Here is a 19,685-nt window from a genome sequence, read left to right on the forward strand (position 1 = left end):
TAACCCCCAAGGAGGCAGATACCCTCAGCTTTGAAAAAAGAGCACTACAAGAAAATCGGCAGGGGGAGGAAGTTGAATTCGAAATTGACATGAACAGATTCAGAGAAGATGTAATCCCGCAGCCCCCTTTGCCACACGAACAAGATCAGCAACAACCCGACCCGCCCCTGGACAGACAAGCCATCCTTAAAGAGCGGCGGAAAAAGCTGGTGGAAGAGGCTAGAAAATGGTTGCAAGCCAAGCCAGTCATGCAACCATCCGCTCCCCTCCCACCATGCCCCGAAGACCTACCTATGCAATTCCATGCAGAACTAGTGGTCTGGGAACGGCAAGAACTGGAAAAGGACCCTTTCTCCTTCAATTTCCTTATGCTTGATAGCCTGAGAAGGATCCTGCCGATCAAGGCGATGGAGGAGGTGATCGGGGCTGGCAGCCAACTAGGCCAAAGATTGCTGGAGGACAGGGAAAGGAACCCCACCTTGTGGGGCATGGAAGAGGCCAAATTCTAGCAAGACAAGAAATACGAGGTGCCACACACGGTAAGGGGCTACGACTGCCAACCCCTCTAGAGGAGGCAAATATGTAATACCAACATGCTCGCCTGGATGGCTTTTTGTAACACCCTACCCTACGAGCAAAACGACCCCACCCTACCCTACCAACATGCTCGCTTGGATGGATTTTTGTAACACCCTACCCTACGAGCGGAACGACCCCATGTTTATGGCGTATCCCTGTAGGATAGGTGTGGATTTTATCGCCACCCTCCATGGGAGGCACGACTTCCCCGTCATCTACAATGCCAATGCCACTTCCTTTGAGAATTCTTTACTTTTTGATCTAGGAAGCCTACCTGCCTCCATGACACGTTTCCTTGCTGAGTTCTCCTCCTGCCCAGATCCCGCATTCATAACCACCTGTAATTACCTTAGGCTCCTTAAACTCCTACTTAAGCAGGATCCGGCACCGCAAGAAAGCGGCTTGCCTCCCCTCTTTTTTGATCCTAACACTATCGATAGTTGCGCTATGACTCGCTTAATGATGCGGGCTAGCCTTCTACCTTCATTTTTCCTAGCGCTCCTAGAGGATATGAGCGATAGCTAATTCACTAGGTGCAATCACCCCTTCCTATCCACCACCTCTCTCCATGTCCACATGAACCTGAAAGGGTACATGCAGAGCCATCAATTTTTATGCAAATCCATCTGCCCGCCCTCCCCCCCATTCCGATGACGAGAGCTAGCCTTGGCTGTCCTGCTCCTCATGTAATACTATCTCAAAATGTATCAAAAAAAAATGCACGATCACTGCACCTAGGGGTCCTTAAGTTAGGCGTGTTCAGTGACCTTGGTCGGCTAGCTCCACTCCTAACCCCCTAGCCCTTTTTAATCCCCCACGTCACGCTTAGGGCACATCAACGCCAGGACACACCTAGGGAGGTAACACTCACCTATGGTTCGACCTGTCACCCTAAGCCACTAGCACCACCCCCTTGGCACAAATGGGGTCCTCAAGTGTGGGGCATCACCCACGTTCGCCTACTGTAAGACCCACTTTCCCATTTCACTAGCACGTGCACATTACACCAATGGGGTCCTCAAGTGTGGGACATCACCCGCGTTCGCCTGCGGTTAGACCCACTTCCCCATTTCACTAGCATGCGCACATTGCACCAACACGTTGAGGACAACACCCCCCTAGATAGCGCACTGCACCTTCTTCTTCAGGTACACCACAAACGCCCAACCACCACCTTCGGAGGCCCTCGTCTACTCATGCAATCCACTGAGCTGCTCCGACGACCATTGTTCTTGAGCTTCCACAAACACCTGAGTCTACATGTGGCCCGTACCCTTACACCCATGCCAAAAGTGCCGTGGGACTGGCACCCGTCTAGGAGGGGATAATGTTAAACCCAAGTCAAGATGGCGAAAGATGGAGGAAAAGTAAAGGAAGATGAAAAAAGAGCGAAGACACGCAAGCGGCCCCTAAAGATGGACCGGGGCAAAAAGCGCAACCATAAACGAAAAGGCGCCTCAAAAAACTCGAAAAATCCTTATAAAAGAGCGCCAGGCTCCCTCCTGTGCCCATTGTAAAATATTAGACGGGTGTAGGCTAGAGGCACGGGGCTAAAAGAGGAAAATGGAAAAAGGACCTTGCCACAATGGCCGGTCATGTAAAAAAGGGATGGGTGCCCATGGGATTTTAGGGTTTGTATATATAAAGTTCAAAAAGAGAATAAGAGATCATTCTTTGGTGTGTGGCAAAAGGAGTCTTCTTCTTCTTCTCTCCTTCTCACCTTCTTGCTTGTGTGTGCTCTTGAGAGAGGGAGTGTGAGTGTGTGAGGGAGTGAGTGTGTGTGAGTGAGGGATCAAGATGGTGAAGCTCTTCACAATCTCCTCTTCTTCTTCTTCTCTTCCCTTCTCTCTTCTTGCGCGTGCGGCTATGGAGGATGGAGCTTGGAGGTGGAGGAGGCTTGAGGATGCTTGAGCTAGCATCTAGGATCGTGGAGCTACCGGTGTGTGGAAAAGAGGAGGCAACTCATATCGGCACTAAGGTAAGCTCACTACACCCGTAGGATCGACGGCGCGTTGGCTAGGTGAGAGATAGCCATTAGATATTGCTTGGAACGCTTGAAACAATAAGCGATCCGTGGGTCTTGGTGGATGAGCGAAAGCTCCCACACTGGACTTGCAAGTGGTTCCAATAACAGTTCTTGGGTATACTATAGTTTCAGTTGTATCAACCATTTCCAGGTGTGCAAATATTACAGATCTTGAATCTGTAAGGTCTTACATGTTTGCTAGGTTATAGACATAGGAGGCATTTGCATATAGATTGTACATTGCAATTATTGTTGTTTTCTATTTTGTCAAAATTTCAAACAACTCTAACCAAATTTTTGACGAGAAGCTTGATAAAACAATTATCCTACATGGAACTTCAGGATGACAAATTTCTTGAAGGGGAAAGGTATTTGGAGTTACATTGAAGGAGACATGGTAATAGCACCTAAAGTTATCGCATGAAATGCTATTGTAAAATCGATCAAAGCTAAGAAAGATTGGAAGTAGACATAAATAAAAGTCATATATTAATTGTTTGTCAATGCCACATATAGCATGATGGACTATTTGTAGGAATTTGAAACCCCTGCTATTGTATGGAAGAATCTGGCAATGCTATTCAAAGTAAACCCAAAAGCCACAAAGTTGGAGCTCAAGTGTCAGAGCCGAACCAAGTGAAAAGAGAGAACATGTCCATTTATGATAATGCTTTAAAGATCAAGAGTATTGCGGAATCTCGTGAACCTATCAATGTGCTAATTGATGATGATGTTTATATGCATGCTTAAATAGATTTAGAGATGAATACAAGAGCTTCATGTCATCTATCAATATGAGGGATGATATCCTTGATTTTGCATACTTGATTTCTATATTGATACTTGAGGAGAAGAATTTTGGCTTAGATTCATTTTCTTCTCAAAGAAAAAAAAAGTCTAAATATGTGTCTTACTCTATTAGTAGAGGTAAAAGTCATGGCAAAGGCCAAAGTGGTGGCAATGGTCAAAGTTATGATGCACAAGAAAGTAAAGAAGGACAATCCTAAGGAAGGGAGAGTTAAAGATGAAAAGTTGTAGATTCTAATAGGCAATAGAATTCTAGTGATAGTAGGGACTGGTGATATTGTGGCCAAAAATGTCACATTTCTAAAATTTTCTTCAAAAGAAGGCTAAAATTAGAAATGGAAAAAAGAAGCAAGGCAATTATGCATCTAGAAGTAGAAACAATGATGACAGAATTGAACAATTGTTTGTTATATAGCACTTTATGAATACTATATCTACTAATGGTTCATCCAAGAATGATGTACAGTATGTAGACTCAGGTGCTTCTAACAACATGACTTCTCATGGAGAGTGTTTAGAGAGATGCACCATCTAGAGTCTCCAAGCTATGTGGAGACAGGGGATGATATATCTCACCCCATTACTCATATTAGAAATATTCCTTTGAGTAGTGAGATGGTAAAACTGAGTACTTGACTGATGTGTTGCATGTACCAAATATTACAAAAAATCTAATTTATATTGTCACATGTATGGTAGAACAAGGATTGTAGGTTTGTTTCACATGTGGATAGTTGTTATGTAGAATATCTCAAAATGATTACAAGTTGATTGTAAAAGAGAAATGTATTGGTATGTTATTTACTCTTGATGTAAGTATGTCTGATACCATGTTTGCACAAGGTTTGGATAATATTGAAATTTGGCATAAGAGAATTGGTCGTGTGAATGTGTAGTAACTTCTTGCACAAGATTTAGGTAACATGCAATCAAAATAGATTGTGGATGGCTTGCCTAAGTTTAGAGTTGATGGAATGCATAGAGTATGTGAAGCATATCAATTTGGAAAGCAAGCAAGGCAAATGTTTCTACATAAAAGGCATATATACAAGAAGCCACTTGAATTGATACATTCTAATGTTTGGGATCCTACAAATACTATAGCTTTGAGTGGTTGTAAGTAGTATGTTTCCTTCATCGATGATCATACTCACAAAGTATGTGTTTACTTTATGCATGAGAGAAGTGAGGCATTCAATCTCTTTAAAAGCTTTAAGGCTTTAGTTGAGAAGGAGACAGGGTTGCATATTAAATACCTAAGGTTGGATGGAGGGGAATAATATCTCTCCAATGAGTTTTTTTATTTTTTGCAAAAAATGGTATATAGAGAGAGTATATATGCATATATACTCCACAGCAAAATGGAGTTGTTGAGTGAAAAAGTAGGTATGTTGCAAAGGTGGCTCATGCATTAATATCAGAAAGAAACTCGCCTCATTACTATTGGGCTATAGCAGTTGCTATTGCTATATACATTATGAACATGAAACCTATTGTTGTTGTACATGGTATGACACCTAAAGAGAAGTTTACAGGTAGAAAGCCAAATGTGTCCCATCTAAAAGTATTTGGATGCATCACTTATGTATATATTCATGATTATTTGTGTAGTAAATTGAATTCCAAAGCAAAAAAAGTGTTCTTGTGGAATATTCTCTTAAGCAAAAGGGATATAGATATTATAACCCTAGTACATGTGAGCTAAGAGCTAGCAAGGATGTTGTTTATTATGAAATGAGTAGCTGGTATAATAGTGTGCAGAATGCAATTGGGGTTGATGAGCATGAGAGTGTAGCTTGTAGAAAGTGAGTTAGTAGTCACAAACATTGAGTGGATCATAAGAGTCTCTTAGTCATTATTCTATTGATAGACCTTAGAGTGGTAGATTGAGGTCACAGGTCACTCCACCAAGTGCATCACAAATTTCAATAAAAGGTAGAGAGGAAGTTGGGGACTCACATGTTATGATTGATGTATCATTAGGTTTATCTCATACTGATGTTGATTCAGATGGCTCTAAGCAAATCTTGGATAAGGAGTTTGGGATTCTCTCTATTAAAACACTTAGTGTGCGAAAGGCACAAGAGGATGCTAAGGCACCTGGTAGTGATCCAAGTCCATGTAGATCAAGTAGAGTAAGATAGCCAATGCAACAATTGATATATGATAGCTAGGTAGCTCATCATTTTGCATACATGACTAACGTTGTGTAGGATGTGGAACAAATTGTTTTGAGGATGCAGTGGGTATTGAGTATTGGGATCATGCTATGGATGAAGAAATGGATGCACTTATAGATAATGACACATGAAAGTTGGTGCTATTACCTAAAGGCAAGAAAGTTATTGGTTGCAAATGGATTTACAAGGTCAAGCATGAGTTAGATGGATCTATTGAGTGCTATAAGGCATGACCAGTTGCCAAAGGGCATGGACAGAATCATGGTATTGATTATTAGGAGACTTTTGCTCCAATGGCTAAAATGGCCACTATAAGGGCTATCATAGCAATGACTATATCAAAAGCTTGGATCATGTATCAAATGGATGTTAAGAATGCCTTCTTGCAAGGAGACTTGCGAGAGAAAGTTTATGTGGAGCAACCACTTGGTTATGTGGATGAGAGTCATCCAAATTATGTATGCAGGCTTCTAAGGCCTTGTATGGGTTGAAACAAGCACCCAAGGTATATGGTTGTCACAAAGACAATATGTGTTGGATATGTTGAAGAATTATGGTATAGTTGATTGCAAGCTTATTTCTATACCTTTGGATGTTAATGATAAGCTTAGTGCATATGAGGGTGACTTGATTGAGGATGCCACTATGTCTCAAAAGATTGTGGATAACCTTATCTATTTGATGATCACTAGGCCATACCTAAACTACACAGTTCATTTAGAGATTTAGTTTACACAACTTCCACACAGAACCCACATTTGGATGTAGTGCATCGCACATTATGCTATGTCAAGTATACAATAGACTATGCATTATTCTATGGTGCAAGTGTACCATTGGACTTGCATGGTTACACAAATGTTGATTGGTTTGTTACTTGGAGCAGTAAGAAATAGTCGACAATTGCCTTGTCTAATATACAGAGGTGCTAGAATTGCAACTTGTGAGGTAGCTTGGATATGTAAGCTACTTGGTGATTTGGGGATGTAGGTGGGCAAAAAAGTTATCATCTACTGTCATAACCTTAGTAGCATTCAATTGGCTAGGAACCTAGTGTATCATGCATAGGCCAAACATATAGAGGTCCATTATCATTTTATTTAAGAGCTAGTTTTGGCATATGATATTGACTTGGTTTATTTAGTATACAGAAGATCAACCTGCTACCATTTTCACTAAGACCTTGGGAGTTGAGAAGCTTTAATGCTTCACGAGTATGCTTGGAGTTCACAAGCTCATACTGAGCTCAAGGGGGAGTGTTGAGATGTTGAGCTATACATGAGCTAGCATCCACTATCCATCTTGGTGATGTGGCAGAATATTACTCACTTGCATATTAGGTGACTAACATGAGGATATGCCTATGATTCTACAACTAGACTATACCCACGTAGTCCACCTTTGTTTATGGCACATTTATTATACCACCTCTTCTTTCTTTAGCAAATTCATACTTAGTGACTACATGTACATATGTTGTGGTACTTTCATTTTGTCATATTATAGACTTAGTTCTTTGGTGTGAAAGAAGAAGAAGTATTCTGCCTTATCTCTCTATGTTCTTAACTCTCCATTGCTTTTGTGTGTGTGCTCTTCGGTTCTTCATCTCTCTCCCCTCTTGTTTATTTTTATACAACTGGTTAATAGAGCGCTTAAGACACATACAAAATGCACATAAAGGGCAACTATATCTTTCTTATGATTGACACTTTAGTACCTGGGGGGTTCACTATAAATGTTGTATGGTATCATGTGAGTGTAACGGAGGGGGTTTTTGGAAGGGGACACTTAAGCGTATACATTAGAGGTAGACCCCTCTTAATTTCCTATATTGAACTTAAATTTCAGGAGGGGATAGAGGGAAAAAAGAAGGGGGGATGTGTTTGATCACCTCTCTCCATAGATTGGTTTCTCCATGGAATACAAGAGACCTTGATAAGTAAGGTTAAAACCCTAAATCCTCACATAGTAGGGTTATTGAACCTAAGGTTTCTAACAAAAAAAACATTAGTAAACTATGAATAAGCATCAATGTTGTTTCTCCTCCCACCGCAACTTTGGATTATCGTCCTTTGCAGCTCCAGGTTCTTTTCCTTCATTTGTCAACTTGAGCGTGAGCACTTTAGACTTGCAAAAAGAGAAAGCCTCACTTCTTATGTCACAAATCAACAATTGTTTTCACTAGTAAGTAGAATTCTTATGCTAGGTAATGGTCATTCTAAGCCAAAGAAAATATTGCCTTTGTAGAGATGCGAACACAGAATTTGCGTATTAACCAAGGGCAACAAAGGAAGTACTTTTAAACACATACAAGTGATGCTTGTGTTGTTGCTACTCTTTGCTAAGTTCACTCATTCGTGTGTACTCTAATTTGTAACTACTAACTAGATGTTAGTATCAAGAGTTTCAAGGTGCTTGGTAAGAGGTTAAACCCAAGTTTTTCTTAGAGCAAAAAATTAGATCTTTAATTTTTGCTTGATTTTTTTTCTTGATTTGTATTAATCATAGTGTGGGAGGGGGAGTTGGGACTCTCCCATGGTTTTGGTAGAGAGATTCAACTCCCCTTCTTCCAAAGAGAGCTTGGTGTCCACTTGGTGTAGTCACTTTAAGTATAAAGGGGTTCGATTCCCCTACTCTCTCTCCTCATGTGGTAAGGGGGCACGGGCACTCAAAAACATTGCGACACATACTTCAATGGTATCCAAGTGTCACTACATAAATCACTTTGTGATATGACCATTTTGATACTTTTAATTGCTTAGGATAATTCCAAATTTTTTTAAAAAAGTTAGTATATGTTCTATGAAGACTTACATTTAAGGAAGGGGATACGTAAAAAGTCATACATGTATATATCTTATAAGCTTAAATAGGGGGATATATTAGCCTTGCAAGCTTCATAAATAGGGGTTTTTTTAGAAGTCCTTGCACACAGGTGACATGTCTTCTTTACTATGAGTGAACCCCCCGTGATTTAGTATAGGGACTACAATTGAGTTCTTATAAGCTAACTGATATCATGTGTGTGTGTGTGTGTGTGTAATTGTTTTTACATTGATAGTTCTTAATATTTCAAAGCATGCTCTTACTAAAGCATGGCTTAAGAAGCCCACATTCATATATGCTTGGAAGCTAGTATCCTCACCAATGCCTTTATGAGCACATCAAGAAGGAGATGTGACCTAGAAAATCATTAGGAAAAATTTGGACTAAAAAATGAACCCTTGAAAATAATGTAGTTTAAGGTGTGGGTCTTTTGGATTGTCCAATATAGGACGGCTAGATATTGACATCCATAGAGGGTGAATCTTCTCTCTCCAAATCTTAGTTTGTTGAGTTTTAAAAAAACATATTGGGGGATTTTAAAGGGATAACAAATAGTACACAAAATTTGAGCTTCTCTTACCTCATATTTTTCCCCCTTTTTTGGAAAAATATCAATTTTACTTTTCTTTTCTCTCGGGAAATCAATTTGACCCAACAATTGAGCCATAGACTACTTTTCTTCTCTTCTCCATTTTGTTGAATCTTCATCTACATTGAAGCTCTTTTGTGAGGGTAATTAGGGTTTTGATTATTCTACTTACCTCTCCACTTTCTTCTCCTTGAGACTCCAAAATTTAGATAAAATACAGGTGCTCATCTCTCTTTGGGTTTTCTCTTGTTTGTTATTTTTTCAATAGGGTTTGAAATCATTTCTTATTGTTGTTGTTGTTTTGTTGCAGATGTTATTTTGGGTGAAAGTCATAGGTGCTCATCTCCCAGGTAAATCTCTATCTATGTACTCTATATCACGTGCATTTAAGGCCTATATTTATAAATATCCTTATTTGTGAATTTTTCCTTAATAAAACATAACTATTTTCTGTTCAATCTCTAAGTAACCCCTTTATATGGGATCCTTTTGTATGTAAAAAATGTATAAAATTTATATTTTAAAAATCCCTTATATTGAACTCACATGATACGTACATATATTTATGGATGACTAACCTCCTTGGGGCTCATGTGTGTGTGTGTGTGTGTGTGTGTGTGTGTGTGTGTGTGTGTGTGTGTGTGTGTGTGTTATTTCTCTTTCATTTAGTTTTTTCAATAGACCTTGATGTTGGTTCTAACTATTGTTATTTTCTTACAGAGTTTATTTGGAGCAAGATGTAAATGTGTGTGTGTGAGGTTGTTGGGGTTGTTATAATGTTGGTTCTAACCCTTATTTATTGTTTTATTGTAGAGATCATTTTGGGTGAGATTGCATAAGTGCTCATTTCTATCTTGAGCCCTAAGAGGAACATAAAGAAAATAGGGAAACTACTACAAGAAAATATATATTGTCACACTTCCAAAAGCATGTTCTTCATACTTTAATCAACCACAATAAGAAAAGAATACCAAGAATAACCAATCTTCATGCAACATCATATAGCGAATCTCCCACAAATTTATCACAACAAAACTTCAACATGTTCTTCATAGAAACCATCAAAGAATCAAAAGAACACAAAGGAATGACCAACTTTGAATGAAATTTGTCACATAGTATTCATATTTCATCATCTTCATAGTCTTCATAATCTTTCTTTCAATCTCTCTTAGGTAAATACAATGTTTCTTCATAGAAATTGCCTATCTCTCATTCATTATCTCTCTCACATATAATTTCCCTCAATAATACATGAGAATAACAAAGAATGATTCTTAATAATACTCTCTTAGTTATGGATAATCCTCCCAAGAGTTATGCTTGATATAAAAGGGACACCAGAGCCACTACAATGTCCTTTGGAAGCTCATCAATGTCACTATCACTTCAATCTTCATTAGCTACTTCTTATGTTTCTTTAATCTATTAAGAGCTTTCATTCTTCTATTTCCAAGATTAGAAAACATCCCCAAGCTAAACATCCATCCATCAAAACACTTACAAAAGCATATACAAGACACCAGAATGCATATGGAAGCTCAACAACGATACATTATAGAATGTCTACAAAAGGTATAAAAACCATAGAACTCAAAGCAAAACCAATTAAAATTATCAAAAACCATCCAACACACTCTTAATAATTCCTCAAACCACCCATATATAATCATAATCTCTCAAATAGAAAGAAAACATATCAAAATAGACCCATCGAAATATTACAAACATACCACAAAACCAATCAAAATATCATAACTCAATTAAAAATCATCACAAGCTTCTCAATCTATTCTAAAATACTTCAAAGCTATCCAAAAACCAATTAATCAACCACAAAATCAAACAAAACTACCCAAAATCCAACAAAAGATAGTTAAAAATACAATCATTTCAGCATTCAACATATCCCCACACTTAATTAGGGAGCATCCTTGTGACCTTGGAAAAAGAGAATAAGAGCTCTAAAATAACTATCTTCAATCATCAACTCTAGCTCAAAAAAATCCATATTCCTCAACCGCAACCAATAACTTGCATCTGGCAAATAATTTTGATGAAAGGAAAACAACTTTTATCCATTAACTCATCCTAAAAATATAAAAGCATGACAAACTTATAAAAGATATAATAGATTTCTTCATCTATCCACCATTGCAATTCATCAAAAACTAGAAAAACACCAAGGAACCACTAGCAAATCATGACCCCTTCATGCACAGCTCACTCACCAACATACACAAACTAGACATAAAACAATCACCTAAATGGCACTTCCAAAAAAATAGAATATATCATTATGGCCTAGCAAAGATACATCAGGAATCAATGGAGTGTATCATTCTTAAAAGTTTAATAGTTTCTAAATGTATCTATGGAAAGGGATTCATCCACAAATGTATTGGGAGGATTTTGAAAGAACTACAAACAGTACATTCTCTCCACAAGGATAAGATATCTACTTGGAAAACATAAAGCATGGAAATACAATATGTCCAATTGTGATAGGGATCAATATCCACATTAGCATTGAGGCATAATCTAGGTACTAGCTTCTGATCATTATAAAAATGATGATGCAATATATGCTAGTATCAAGCAAAATGAGCAACCGATCTAAATGAAGAATCAATGGATTGATTATATATTTTGGCAAACTACAAATAACTCTGATAAGCTTGTATAGGAGTCTTCCATTCCTTTAGAATGACAAGCCAATTGATCTAGAGACCCATCAACAAATCTATCTAATTCCATCCTCTACATCTAGATATCTGCAAATCAAAACCTGAGTGGCTACTAACCAACTAAGGTGGATTAGAAATGAAATATGTGGAAGAAGGAAGAGGAACAAGCATTAAAGGATGAAATGACAGATCTGCAAAATCATAAAAAGAAGAAAGGTTTAAAGATAGAGATTCATGTAGTTTAATAGAATTAGATAAGAAAGAAGTTAAGAAGTATGCTAGAAAAGTAGAAAGGAGTGTAGTAGATGGTGGAGGACAAGGAGGAGGGGGTAAAAAAACAAGATCTACGATGAATGAACAATGAGTAAAAACATGAATTCGGGGATCTAATTGAGGTTAAAAAAGAAGTGGAGGAATACTATGGGGATTTGATTGAAGTATGAATAAATAAGAATCAAACCTGCGGACCATCTCTACTGATAATAAACAAGTGAAGGTATTGATGGGCCTAAAACACATTGATGATTATAAGCTTCAAAGAAGAATGTATCAAAAGGAGTTTGTGTAGAAATATGGGCTAAAAGATCCTCCCTCAGTTGGCTAGCATTTTGTATATGTGTAGAGGCTTTGGATTGTCAAGAATAAGGCTAGAGAATCTATCATTGGATACCAAGAAACTTCAGGATAATCAACCACTTTGGATTAATAATATTGAAAAATCTCATCTATTTGTATCTCCGAATATTGAACATAAAGGACAAATTGCAAAATAATATCTCTCACATATCAAGGCAAGTCCTCATCCTCTGGAATCACAAGATCACCTCGAATATACATGTAAGCCATCAGCATGGTAACAAGTGCAACAGAAGCTTCAAATTCCATCCTCACCATTTCAACAATGAGATCAGAGGACCACGCACCACTTCATCCATCCTCTAGAAGACACAAATCCATAGTGGACAACTTCATATAAAAGGCCAGCTTTCGTTGTTGATAATGCACAAAAATTGTTCTTTCAACTCCTTGATCTAAGTATTCTGACTATCAATTGTGGAGTTTGCTGACTGTAGCTTTATTGTTTATATAGCAATTAAATCTTGGAACTCCTAGTTTTCATTAGAAAGCTAATCTTTTTTCTCAGCAATAGTAGCTACCTTGAGTTTTGGTTGTAGTTAAAGAGGATATTTCCACTTTCTTAGCTTCTAACAATCTAGTATATTTATCCATTTATATGAATAGATTAGAAAGGGTTTCTTTAGTAGAGAGGCCTTGCATAGAGAAAAAGAACAAAACACTATATCTATTTTTTTTCATACTTTATTTTCATATTTTTATAGATTTTTGGAAATTTCATGAATTTTTTTCTTTTTAAGATTAAAATGAATCAATTTGGAAAGGCAAACAATAATAAAAAGTGTGAAATTTCAAATGGAAAATTTTAATATTTTTTATATTTCTCAATTATCTTTTTAAAATTTTAAAGATTTTTAATCAAATTTTTAGGTTTTCTCTTTTTTTAAATAAAAATAGATACTATTTTATATCCAAAATTTTATTATTATATTTTTTACTTTTTCACTATTTTTAATACTTTCTTTTTTTAGTTTTTTAGTTTTTATTTTTGTTTTATTGTGATTTTTTTTTGTTTGAAGGTTTCTAGTAAATTCAAATTAGTGAGAAGATGGGTACCACGTTCACCACGATGTGCATGAATATCAGAATGAGCCTCGCAGCACATGGACAAAACCCCACATGCATCCTTAATGCATGAATAGTGGGCGCAAAGAATCATGAGCACACATGCACGAACCACAAACTCACAAAAACCGATACAAAAGCTAGCGTGTGATCACCTATCGAAAAGACGGTGCCACAAGGGAAAGAGAGCTCAGGGGCGGGGTCATTGATGACGTAAATTTATGTCTTGGAGGGTGTGGGTTTTGGTGCGGAGGGAGGGGTAGGAACAAGGGCTAGGGAGGGGAAACCAAAGGCGGATGGAAATTTGGTGGGGAAGGGGAAATTTTATGGGGGACGAGAATGGGGTTTATGGGGGGGTGGCGAATGGAAGGGTGGAAGAGGAGGAGGAGGTGGTCGTGGTCGTGGTCGTGGTGGTCGTGGTGGTGGTCGTGGTGGGGAGGAGAAGGGGCAAAGGAGAGGAAGAAAAAGGAGGAGGAGGAGGAGGAGGAAGTGGGCGGTCGGGCAGTGGCGGAGGTGGCAATAAAGGCAGCGAGCTATTGGCGGTAGCGAGATGGAGGTGGTGGGGCCGCGAACGAGTGGCGACAAAGCCACTGGCAGGTGGGCAACCAAGGTAGGAAGAAGGAGAGAGGAGGAGTAGGAGAGGAGGAAGTAGAGAAAGAGGGGAGAAGAAGTAGAAGAAGAGAGAGGAGGAGGAAGAAGAGGAGGAGGAGAAGGAGAAAGAAGAGGGAGGTTAGGAGGTTAGGAGGAGGAGAGAGAAGAAGAAGGAGGAAGAAGGAGGAGGAGGAGGAGGAGGAGGAGGAGGAGGAGGAGGAGGAGGAGGAGGAGGAGGAGGAGGAGGAGGAGGAGGAGGAGGAGGAGGAGGAGGAGGAGGAGGAGGAAGAAGAAGAAGAAGAAGAAGAAGAAGAAGAAGAAGAAGAAGAGAAGAAAGAGAAGGAGGAGGAGGAGGAGGAGAATAAATTGTCAAGTGGGGGTTTAATTTTTTTCTTTTGTTTTTGTTTTTGTTTGTTTTTTTTTAAATTGAAAGATGAATTATGGGCACCCCCATCCCACGTACAAGCACATGGTGGGGTTAAAAGATTTTGAACTTTCAGGAGTAGATAGGAGCGAGGAGAGTACAAGCAGGTTGGACATGCCACAATAGACCCAATGGTGCACATCATGAGACGAGAACTGGGGATTCATCTGACACATGGAGACATCAATAAGTGAAAAAGCACATAAAATTTAATTTGACACCAATTAGACATCAGATGAAGAAGCAAAAAATAAGAAAAATAGGCAAGATGACAGGGGAAAAAGGGGGTCAATTCAATTGATGCTTTTGGTGGCAAAAAGAAGCATTCACATGGAAAAATACTAAAAAATGCATATAAAATGCAATTAAAAATTTAATAGTAGAAAATTTATCTACCAGAACAGAAGGCAATAGGAAGGAAAAATGATTGGTTTGAGGCAATGGCTAGGGCTATTAAGTGAAAACATAGTTTTGATGAGAAATGGGGTTGTTCACATGGGAAAAATGGTAAAAGTACCAAATAAAAATACTCACAAAAATTAATCATGGCCAATCCATGTGTCAAAAGGATAGGTTGTGAAAAGAAAGAATGTCCAAGGGAAGGGTAGAATTAGGACTATAAGGTCAAACCATGGTTGTGGAGCAACAAGGTGCATTCACATGGAAACACGTCCAATTTCAAAAATCAATAACTAATGAAACAAGGCTCGAAATAGAGTGGTAAAAGGAAAAATGTCTATTGGCAAGGACAAAGAGGATTGTAAGGTTAGATTTCAATTCTAGGAGGATAGGGAATGTGCCCCTAGAAATATGTTCGAAGAGCATAAAAATGGTCAAAAATAAATAATGGATGCAATATAAGTTAGAGCAGGGGACTGTAAAAGGGAAAAATATATGTTTCAAAGGGATGAATAGAACTATGACGTTCAAGTGCAATTCCGGTGAAGCAAGGATGCATTCACATGGAAATATGAGAAAAAGAAAAAAAATAGCCAAAGGGGGAAGGGCAGACACTAGGTATAGGGTAAAACAAGACGAGTGGGTGGGGAAAGGACCCCAACAGGGTAGAGAAAAGATGTCACATCATTTAAAGATTGGAAAGAGAGGTGTGTTCATGATTGTATGTAGAATAGATGTGCATGGATGTATCCCCGCATTTAAAACCTTAACAAATCAGTATTGCGAATCAGTAGGGACCTAAGACTTGACAACTGATGGAACCCTCACATCCCCACACTTAGGACAAGACATACACATATAAACATAAGAGGTAGGATTAGAAACACTTGGTCCATTTAGTTGGTGGTCAATGTGAACAATCGTTGATGCACGAGGTGTTGAAGTCAATTGTAGGAGGTACCACAGCTCATCACAATACGCTTCAATCAGGGTAGGGACCATGCAATAGTACCCAGGGAGGTAGCATTGTTGATAAAGACCCATGAAGTTGTTGATAATGAAGAATTAGTTATTTTTATGTTTGCTGGGGTTTATGTTTTCTTTTGTCCATCATTTGCAATATAGGTTTTGATCAGTTAACAATTCAATCTTATCTTCAGCAGATCAGCTTATAGGTAAATTCACACTATTTTCTATTACTTCTATTATTGCAACTATCTAGACATTTTTTGTTAAAAGGGCTTCATCAATTGAACAATTTACTCATTATTTTCTCATGTCTATGATTTCAATAGGTTTTGATGGTCATAAGTTTAGAATCAATTGTTGTTATTACAATCAACCAAATGTTGAGATATCGAGCTCCACTCGTGATACACCAAGGTGACCGTTGTGTATTTATGTCACCAACTTGTCAGTTGCAAACGCGGTTGGTACACTACCCATGAATAATAGCTACATGATAGCTATCCTTATCTACTCTAGTTCGTGGCTCAGTTAGTATGCCACCTTAGTTAGTTGAGTTTGGTTTGAGACCCATATATAGGGTTCTTCTATTTCTTTGTACTAGAGTTCTTTTGGCTTACACAAACTAAAAAGAGGAAAACTGTTTTCAGCCTCCACCCTTGTGTGTATTCCCCCATTGTGCAAGCAAGAAAGCTACAAGTGAGACTCCTTCCTTCTCTCCCACATTCTTGACATGGTATCAGAGCCTTGTTCGTGGTAAGGAGCTCAAGAAAGCAAGCCAAGCTCGCGGTGGTCTGGTAAGAGGAGCAGTGTTGCTTTCATTTTCTGTTTTGGGAGCAGATCTCTGCAGGTAGCACAGCCGGAAATTGCAGGAGTGCATTATCTCAGGTTGAGACGCCCTTCGCGGTGAAGCAAAAGGGCAGCATATGCTGCGGGTAAGGGCTTTAGCCCTTGGCGCCCCTGTTTTTTTTATTTGAGGCCATTTCGGGGCCAATTTTGGAGGCGGAAGTTTTCTGCACGCACTCAGGAAAAGGCCCAGTTTTATGCTGTGTGACCGCTGTTCTACAGGTCGGTGAAAAGTTACTGTAGAAATTGCATCGTATGCTTGTGTGCAGAGACATTGGGAGTTACAGATTCATCCTTGTTGCCTGTTGATGCAAAATCGTCACTAGGAAGTGACTCTGTGGTCAAATACCACTTTCGCCAATTTTGCAGATTTGCCCTTGTGAGGGTGAAGCTGTGTTTTTTGCAGTGACAGAATTTTTTGCAGTATTCTGTAATGGCATCTAATTCTCTCTCACAGATTGTCACTGAAAAGCTTGACAAGAACAACTTCCAAGCATGGAAGTTTAGAATGACGAATTTCCTTATGGGAAAAGGATATTGGGAATTTGTTGCAGGAAATGAAGAAGAACCAGTTCTTCCTGATGTTCCCAATCAACAGCAAATGCAGGCATTTAAAGCATGGCATGAGAGAGCCAGGAAAGTTATGTACTGGCTGTCTATCAGTATTTCAGACTCTATGATTGTGCATATTCAGGATGCAAGTACGCCAAAGGAAGCATGGGATACTTTGTCAAAAATGTATAGCACAAATACTCAAGCCAGGAAAATGCAGCTCAAGCAAGAGTTGCATAATGTGCAAAGAGAAAATATGAGCATCAATGACTACCACATGAAGGTGAAGAAGATTGCAGATGCACTTGCTTCCATTGGGTCGCCAGTGGAAGATGATGATTTAGTTTCTGTGACCTTGAATGGTCTAGGAAAGGATTATGCACAGTTTCGGACATCCATCTCAGTTCGTGAAAGATTTCCTGATTTTGAGGAGTTGATTGCTCTTCTAATTTCTAAGGAGCAGAGAAATGGTGGTGCATCTTCTTCAGGAGGAACTTCAAAAGAAGCTGTCTTCTACTCAAATGCTAGAAGAGGTAGAGGCAGAGGTAGAGGAGGCCACTTTGGAGGCCGTGGTAGAAATCAGAATATGCAGCAAACTCAAGAAAACCAGTCCTATGGAGGAGGACGTGGTAACTCTAGAGGCAGGGGGAGCCAAAGAGGTCGTGGTGGATGGCAAAGAGGCCAAAATGCAAACAGTAATGTTGAATGCTACTATTGTGGTAAAATGGGTCATATGGCTAAAGACTGCTATAAAAAGCAGAATGACATCATGAATGGAAAACTGCAACAAGGAAATTATGCATCTTCTAGTAGACAGGGTGATGACAGAAATGAGCATTTGTTTATGGTGCAGCACATGAACAATTCTGTGACAAATGCAGAAGAAAGCAACGATGTGTGGTATGTTGACTCAGGTGCATCAAACCACATGACAGGTCATGCAGAATGGATGGAGGATGCAAGGAAAATGGAAAAACCAGGATTTGTGGAGACTGGTGATGATACTGCACATCCGATTGTGCAGATTGGAAAATTTCCTTTGTCTATGCAGGATGGGAAAAAGAAATACCTGTCTGATGTATTTCATGTCCCGAATATCACCAAGAATCTAGTTTCTGTTGGTCAAATGGTTGAACAGGGCTTGCAGGTCAGATTTAATCCTCATGGATGCTTTGTTGAGGATATGAAAAATAAAGGTCGCTTGATAGCAAAAGGAAAGAAGAAGGGCAGGATGTTTACGTTGGATGCAGACATGTCTGAATTGAGTGCAGCAATGTTTGCACATGGGACCGGTGTAGTTGCAGATATTGATATCTGGCATAAACGCATTGGTCATGTTAATGTACATCGACTTAAATCAATGCAGGCCCAAAATATTGTTACAGGATTGCCCAAATTCAAGGTTGCAGAAATGCATAAGGTATGTGAAGCCTGTCAGTTTGGAAAACAGGCAAGGAAACCATTTCCTAGACATGTTCAAGAGAATGAGAAGCCATTGGAATTAATCCACTCTGATGTGTGGACTACTAAAGCTGCATCTCTTGGAGGCTGTCATTATTTTGTCACTTTTATTGATGACTATAGCAGAAAAGTTTAGGTGTATTTTATGAAAAAGAAAAGTGAAGTTTTTGGGCATTTCAAAACTCTTAAAGCTATGGTTGAAAAAGAAACAGGCCTGCAAATAAAATGCCTAAGGTCAGATGGAGGGGGAGAGTACCTCTCAAATGAGTTTGCAAGGTTCCTGCAGGAGCATGGCATAAAGCAGCAATATTCATGCAGTCATACCCCACAACAAAATGGAATTGTAGAAAGGAAAAACAGGCATATTGGAGAGGTATCTGGTGCCATGCTCAATGAAAAAGGCCTGCCAGATTTTTATTGGGCTGAAGCAGTTGCTATAGCAGTCTACATAATGAACAGCACTCCCACTGCAGCAATACATGGGATGACTCCAGAGGAGAGGTATACTGGTAGGAAACCAGATATTTCTCATTTGAAAATTTTTTGTTGCATTGCCTATGTACACGTGCCAGATGAGTTGAGATCCAAGCTGGATCCAAAAGCTGAGAAGTGCATCTTTATTGGTTACTCTCTGTAGCAAAAAGGGTATAGATGCTATAACCCTTCTACTCGTAAGTTTACAGTGAGCAGAGATGTTGTTTTTTATGAGATGAGCAGCTGGTATAAACCAGTAAATGTGATTGATGATGTAGATGCACAAAATGGTAATGTTGCACAGAATTCACAGCAGCAGTCACAAAATATTAGTGGACCTAGAGCGTCCTCTAGCAGTGGTTCACATTCTTCACCATGGACAAGTAGATTGAGATCAGGAGAATCTTCTCAAAGCAATGCAGATAGTGGTATGCAGGTATCACGAAAAGGAAAAGAGAAGGTTGATCAGCCCATGTTTGATGTGAATGCAGGTCACTCTTATGTGGATGGTGAATCCAGTGGCTCAGAACAGAGCATTGATGATGAGTTGGGTATTCCTTCTATTGTTACACCTGGA

Source organism: Lygodium microphyllum, chromosome 3 (genome assembly GCF_053477565.2).
Source record: "Lygodium microphyllum isolate KBCC chromosome 3, Lygodium_microphyllum_v1.1.10, whole genome shotgun sequence".
Taxonomy (NCBI): domain Eukaryota; kingdom Viridiplantae; phylum Streptophyta; class Polypodiopsida; order Schizaeales; family Lygodiaceae; genus Lygodium; species Lygodium microphyllum.